Here is a 7500-nt window from a genome sequence, read left to right as displayed (position 1 = left end):
GGGAACGAGGACGACACCTCACACGCGACGGGAAGCGAAGTGGAAAGGAAGACCGCCCTTGCCCTGCCGGCCGGGGGCCCTTTCCGACGCGACCCGAAAGGCCTCATCGATCAACAAGGACAGAAGGAAAGGAAGCCAGCGGAGGCCCCACGGCCTCGCTCTTCTGGGACAGACACAGCCACGCGCACCCGGCCACCGCCCTCGGGAGCAGCCAGCAGGCACGGGGCTCGGCGTGCGGGCAACACGCCGGAGGAGCAAACGGGGCGCCCTCCAGAGATGGGGGGGGGGGGGGGGGCAAGCTGCACCGGGCCGCACCGGCTCACAGGGCACCTCTGCCTCCCCGAAATGTGGGCTTGCATTTTCCCTCAAGCTGCACCGAGTTACATCTCCATCACGGGGCGCCCCTCTGGAGCCAGGAGGAAGCCGTGCTGGGGCACCGGCTTGCCCTCCTCCCCCCATGCCGGGCTCCATAGCATACGAGTGGCCAGTCACCGCCGCTGGCTTTTCCCTTAGATGCCGTGCCCCCGCGGGCTGCGGCTTTGGCCATGGGGGGGAACCCCCGTGAAGAGGGTCCAGTGCTGGGAACTCTCTCTGCCCCTTACCGGGCTCTCTCTCGCCGTGCCTGGACGGGCTTGCTTTCCATTCTTGGTGGGACCGACGCCGGCACCACGTCTCCCCGGCTTTCTCTGCCCCCGTGCCCCACCGGGCAAACTTCGCTTCGGGGGTTCCACACTTCGGCAGTGGCCGGCGCCAGCCACTCGTCAACTTTTTTTCTTTTCCCCGCTTTCGTTGCCGAGCCCGGGCTGGGCTCCGGCTCACGGACGAGCGAAACCCATCCAACACCGCTGAGGGTGCGCCAGCGGCCGCTCCAAACCGCCGCGCCTTTGTTCGGCCCCGCGGGTCCCCTCTCTGACCCGGGCGAAAGCCACCGAGAAGCCAGACGGACCCCTGCCCAGCCGCCTGGCGGGTGGCTTGGAGCAGCCGCTCGGCAGCGCTGCCCTGGGAGTGCTCGGCGTCGCTCGTTCCCTCATATACGGAACTGGAGGGCCGTCAGCTCCGCGAGCGCACAACCAGCCGACCTCCGCCCAGCGGCAGGTCGCAGAAATCACGCCGGCTTGTACGATGACGTAGGCGGAGGCAGAGCGCAACAGTGACCCCTTGGCGACAAGCGCGATCTCCGCGGAGAGCACGTCTACTCGCCGAGGGAGAGCACGTCTACTCGCCGAGGGAGAGCACGTCTACTCGCCGAGGGAGAGCACGTCTACTCGCCGAGGGAGAGCACGTCTACTCGCCCAGGGAGAGCACGTCTACTCGCCCAGGGAGAGCACGTCTACTCGCCCAGGGAGAGCACGTCTACTCGCCCAGGGAGAGCACGTCTACTCGCCCAGGGAGAGCACGTCTACTCGCCCAGGGAGAGCACGTCTACTCGCCCAGGGAGAGCACGTCTACTCGCCGAGGGAGAGCACGTCTACTCGCCCAGGGAGAGCACGTCTACTCGCCCAGGGAGAGCACGTCTACTCGCCGAGGGAGAACACGTCTACTCGCCGAGGGAGAGCACGTCTACCCGCCGAGGGAGAGCACGTCTACCTCCCGCCTGAGGGAGAGCACGTTGGGGGGGGGACAAAGACAGGCGGCAGCAGCTTCGGTGAACGTCACCCGGGAGGCGACCGGGGCTGTCCCGGGGCAGTCCCGGGAACCCGGCGTCCGACACAGGGAACCGTCAGCTGCCGGACCGGGGCGAATCCCCGCGGCCACGGCAGGGGTGGGGGCTCGAAGACAGCCGGCAGCCGCTTCGGTGAACGTCACCCGGGAGGAGACTGGGGCCCTCCCGGGACCGTCCCGGGAAGACGACGTTCGGCACGAGATCCCGGCCGCGGCCGGACCGGCTCGAAGCCTCGCGGTCCCGGCAGCAGCCGGAGCCGCTCGCCGCCTCGGGCTCCCGGCCCCCTACAGATCCGGCGACTCGTTCGCGGGCGGCGGGGGGAGGCAGTGGAGGGGGTGCGGGGAGAAGCGGCAGCGGAGGCGGAGGGGGGGGGGGCTCGAAGACAGCCGGCAGCAGCTTCGGTGAACGTCACCCGGGAGGCGACCGGGGCTGTCCCGGGGCAGTCCCGGGAAGCCGGCGTCCGACACAGGGAACCGTCAGCTGCCGGACCGGGGCGAATCCCCGCGGCCCCGGCACGGGGGAGGCCCAAAGACTGGCGGCAGCCGCTTCGCTGAACGTCACCCGGCCGGCGACCGGGGCCGTCCCGGGGCCGTCCCGGGATGCCGGCTTCCGGCACGGGGTCCCGGCCGCGGCCGGAGCGGCTCGAATCCCCGCGGTCCCGGCAGCAGCCGGAGCCGCTCGCCCTTCGGGCTCCCGGCACCCAACGGATCCGCCGACTCGTTCGCGGGCGGCGGGGGGAGGCAGTGAAGGAGGTGCGGGCAGAAGCGGCAGCGGAGGCGGAGGGGGGGGGGGCTCGAAGACAGCCGGCAGCCGCTTCGGAGAACGTCACCCGGCCGGCGACCGCGGCCGTTCCGGGGCCGTCCCGGGAAGCCTGCGACAGGCACGGGGTCCCGGCCTCGGCCGGACCCGCACTGGGTGCCGCCGCCTCGGGCTCTCGGGACGGTATGGATCCGCCGACTCGTTCGCCGGCGGCGGGGGAGGCAGTGGAGGGGGTGCGGGCAGAAGCGGCAGCGGAGGCGGAGGGGGGGGGGGGCTCGAAGACAGCCGGCAGCCGCTTCGCTGAACGTCACCCGGCCGGCGACCGGGGCCGTCCCGGGGCCGTCCCGGGATGCCGGCTTCCGGCACGGGGTCCCGGCCGCGGCCGGAGCGGCTCGAAGCCCCGCGGTCCCGGCAGCAGCCGGAGCCGCTCGCCGTTCGGGCTCCCGGCACCCTACGGATCCGGCGACTCGTTCGCGGGAGGCGGGGGGAGGCAGTGAAGGAGGTGCGGGCAGAAGCGGCAGCGGAGGCGGAGGGGGGGGGGGGGGCTCGGAGACAGCCGTCAACCGCTTCGGTGAACGTCACCCGGGAGGCGACCGGCGACCGGCCCGGGAAGCCATCGTCCGGCCCGGGATCCCGGCCGCGGCCGGACCGGCTCGAAGCCCCGCGGCCCCGGCACGGGGGAGGCCCAAAGACTGGCGGCAGCCGCTTCGCTGAACGTCACCCGGCCGGCGACCGGGGCCGTCCCGGGGCCGTCCCGGGATGCCGGCTTCCGGCACGGGGTCCCGGCCGCGGCCGGAGCGGCTTGAAGCCCCGCGGTCCCGGCAGCAGCCGGAGCCGCTCGCCGTTCGGGCTCCCGGCACCCTACGGATCCGGCGACTCGTTCGCCGGCGGCGGGGGGAGGCAGTGGAGGGGGTGCGGGCAGAAGCGGCAGCGGAGGCGGAGGGGGGGGGGCTCGAAGACAGCCGGCAGCCGCTTCGGAGAACGTCACCCGGCCGGCGACCGGGGCCGTCCCGGGGCTGTCCGGGGATGCCGGCTTCCGGCACGGGGTCCCGGCCGCGGCCGGAGCGGCTCGAATCCCCGCGGTCCCGGCAGCAGCCGGAGCCGCTCGCCGTTCGGGCTCCCGGCACCCTACAGATCCGGCGACTCGTTCGCGGGCGGCGGGGGGAGGCAGTGGAGGGGGTGCGGGCAGAAGCGGCAGCGGAGGCGGAGGGGGGGGGGGGGGCTCGGAGACAGCCGTCAGCCGCTTCGGTGAACGTCACCCGGGAGGCGACCGGGACCGGCCCGGGAAGCCATCGTCCGGCCCCGGATCCCGGCCGCGGCCGGACCGGCTCGAAGCCCCGCGGCCCCGGCACGGGGGAGGCCCAAAGACTGGCGGCAGCCGCTTCGCTGAACGTCACCCGGCCGGCGACCGGGGCCGTCCCGGGGCCGTCCCGGGATGCCGGCTTCCGGCACGGGGGTCCCGGCCGCGGCCGGAGCGGCTCGAATCCCCGCGGTCCCGGCAGCAGCCGGAGCCGCTCGCCGTTCGGGCTCCCGGCACCCTACGGATCCGCCGACTCGTTCGCCGGCGGCGGGGGGAGGCAGTGGAGGGGGTGCGGGCAGAAGCGGCAGCGGAGGCGGAGGGGGGGGGGGGCTCGAAGACAGCCGGCAGCCGCTTCGGTGAACGTCACCCGGCCGGCGACCGGGGCCGTCCCGGGGCTGTCCGGGGATGCCGGCTTCCGGCACGGGGTCCCGGCCGCGGCCGGAGCGGCTCGAATCCCCGCGGTCCCGGCAGCAGCCGGAGCCGCTCGCCGTTCGGGCTCCCGGCACCCTACGGATCCGCCGACTCGTTCGCCGGCGGCGGGGGGAGGCAGTGGAGGTGGTGCGGGGAGAAGCGGCAGCGGAGGCGGAGGGGGGGCGGGGGGGACGATAGTGGCGGGGGGCGGGGGGTGCTCGAAGGCAGCCGGCAGCCGGTTCGGTGAACATTCGCCGGGGCGGGGGGGGCGACCTGTCCGTGCCCGGGGCAGCCCCGGGAAGCCGGCAGCCAGCACGGGGTCCCGGCAGCACCTGTTCCCTGCCCTGGGACTTGCCGTGCCCGGCGGCCGGTTGCCGGGTGGGGGGAGCGATGAGAGGCGGGGCGCAGCGGCCGGGGCAGCGCCGGGCCGCAGCGGGGGGGCTGGGCGGGTGGGGTAGGCGTCGAGCGGCAAGCCCTCGGCTGCAGCGAATGTTCGGCGGTGCGGGGCGGGGGGGGACGGGACGACACGTTGGGGGCGCCGAGTCCGAGCCACCCCCGGCCCCAGGGGCGGCCGGAGGGGGAGGCCGGTGCCTGGCCCTGGGAGCTGCTGGGCGCCGGATGGCCGAGGGTGCGTCAGAAGCCGCCCGAGCGGTCGAGCAGGTCCTCCAGAAAGGCCTAGGGTGGCTTCGAGGGCCCCGGGAGCAGTCGAGGGAGGCCTCCAGGCAGGTCTGGAGTGGATGGGAGGCCTTCCAAAGCAGACAAGGGAGGCTGCCAGCGGGGCCTAGGCTGGCACTGCAGCCTGTAAATGGTTGGGGGGGGGGCCTCTGGTGCGGCCTGGAGTCTCTGGGTGGCGTCCAGAGAGGTGCAAAAGATCCTCTGGTGCGGCCTGTGGTGGCGGAGAAGCCTGCAGAGCGTGCGGGAGAGGCTTCTGGTGCGGCCTGGGGTGGCTGAGAAGCCTGCAGAGCGTGCGGGAGAGGCTTCTGCTGCGGCCTGGGGTGGCTGAGAAGCCTGCAGAGCGTGCGGGGGAGGCTTCTGTTGGGGCCTGGGGTGGGTCAGAAGCCTACAGAGCGTGCGGGGGAGGCTTCTGTTGCGGCCTGGGGTGGGTCGGAAGCCTGCAGAGCGTGCGGGAGAGGCTTCTGCTGCGGCCTGGGGTGGCTGAGAAGCCTGCAGAGCGTGCGGGAGAGGCTTCTGTTGGGGCCTGGGGTGGGTCGGAAGCCTGCAGAGCGTGCGGGAGAGGCTTCTGTTGGGGCCTGGGGTGGCTGAGAAGCCTGCAGAGCGTGCGGGGGAGGCTTCTGGTGCGGCCTGGGGTGGCTGAGAAGCCTGCAGAGCGTGCGGGAGAGGCTTCTGGTGCGGCCTGGGGTGGCTGAGAAGCCTGCAGAGCGTGCGGGAGAGGCTTCTGCTGCGGCCTGGGGTGGCTGAGAAGCCTGCAGAGCGTGCGGGAGAGGCTTCTGCTGCGGCCTGGGGTGGCTGAGAAGCCTGCAGAGCGTGCGGGAGAGGCTTCTGGTGCGGCCTGGGGTGGCTGAGAAGCCTGCAGAGCGTGCGGGAGAGGCTTCTGGTGCGGCCTGGGGTGGCTGAGAAGCCTGCAGAGCTTGCGGGAGAGGCTTCTGCTGCGGCCTGGGGTGGCTGAGAAGCCTGCAGGGCGTGCGGGAGAGGCTTCTGCTGTGGCCTGGGGTGGGTCGGAAGCCTGCAGAGCGTGCGGGGGAGGCTTCTGGTGCGGCCTGGGGTGGCTGAGAAGCCTGCAGAGCTTGCGGGGGAGGCTTCTGCTGCGGCCTGGGGTGGGTGAGAAGCCTGCAGAGCGTGCGGGAGAGGCTTCTGCTGCGGCCTGGGGTGGCTGAGAAGCCTGCAGGGCGTGCGGGAGAGGCTTCTGGTGCGGCCTGGGGTGGCTGAGAAGCCTGAAGAGCGTGCGGGAGAGGCTTCTGCTGCGGCCTGGGGTGGGTGAGAAGCCTGCAGAGCGTGCGGGGGAGGCTTCTGGTGCGGCCTGGGGTGGCTGAGAAGCCTGCAGAGCGTGCAGGAGAGGCTTCTGGTGCGGCCTGGGGTGGCTGAGAAGCCTGCAGAGCGTGCGGGAGAGGCTTCTGGTGCGGCCTGGGGTGGGTCGGAAGCCTGCAGAGCGTGCGGGGAGAGGCTTCTGCTGCGGCCTGGGGTGGGTCGGAAGCCTGCAGAGCTTGCGGGGGAGGCTTCTGGTGCGGCCTGGGGTGGGTCGGAAGCCTGCAGAGCATGCGGGGGAGGCTTCTGCTGCGGCCTGGGGTCTCTGGGTGGCCTCTAGAGAGGTGCAAAAGACCCTCTGGGTTGGGCTGGGGTGGCTCTTGGACCCCTGCCACACAGTGGGGAGAGGCCTCCGGCCCGCCACCTGTGTCCCTGTGTGCCTGAGTGCCTGTGTCCCTGTGTCCCTGTGTCCCTGTGTCCCTGAGTGCCTGAGTGCCTGAGTGCCTGTGTCCCTGTGTCCTTGTGTCCCTGTGTCCCTGTGTCCCTGTGTGCCTGAGTGCCTGTGTCCCTGTGTCCCTGTCTGTGTACCTGTGTGCGAGAGTGTCCGGCACGCCACCCAGCGGCGGCGGGCAAGCAGGTAGGCGGGTGGGCGGGCCGGCGAGGGCCAGTGTGAGTTTGGGGGGGTGGGAGGGGAGGCGGCAGCTGGAAGCGTCAGAGGAGGGGGCGTGGCTCCGGCTGGCCCCGGGAGCAGGTTCCCGGGACCGGGACCGGCTGGACCCGGCGGGTGGTTGATCCCGGGGCGGGGGGCAGAGGCGGCGGGAAGCGGCAGCTGCGTGTGCGGCGGGGGGGGTGGAGGGCGAACCGCGGCGGGAAGCGGATGCTTCAGAGCAGGTTACGGGGGCGGGGGACGGACGACACCACCTGTCCCCCGCCCCGGGACGGGCTGGACCCGGCGCCCTGGACCCGGCGCCGTGTACCCGCCGCCGCCCCCGCCGCCGCCCCCCTCCGCCACCCCGGGACCCCGACGTTTTTTGGCGCCCGCGCCTTTTTTTGCTCCCCGCCTGCCCGCGCTGCCCCGGGCCCTCCCCCGGGGCGGGGCGGGAGGGAGGGACGGACGGACGGGTAGCCGGGGATCTCCGAGCGCGCGCCACCAGACCGAGGCGGGTCCCGGCGGCGGCGGCGGCGGGCGGCGGCGGCGGCGGCAGCAAGCGACGGCGGGGGGGGCAGGCTAGGGAGAGAGGGGGGAGCGGCATGCGGTAGGGCTGGGGGGTTTGTTTCGGGGGGGAGGGGTGGGGGGAGGTGGCAGCGGTCAGCGAGAGCGGGGAGAGGGGGAGCGGCATGCGGTAGGGCTGGGGTGTTTTTGGGGAGGGGGCGTTGGGGGGATTAGCGGGGGGGGCGGGCAGCCGAGCCAAGCGGCAAGCCGGGGGGCGGGCGAGGGCGGCTT

This window comes from Melanerpes formicivorus, unplaced genomic scaffold (genome assembly GCF_026170545.1).
Source record: "Melanerpes formicivorus ecotype bairdi unplaced genomic scaffold, bMelFor1.0.p_v2 SCAF_1199, whole genome shotgun sequence".
NCBI lineage: Eukaryota > Metazoa > Chordata > Aves > Piciformes > Picidae > Melanerpes > Melanerpes formicivorus.
Note: the sequence above shows the minus strand (reverse complement) of the source record.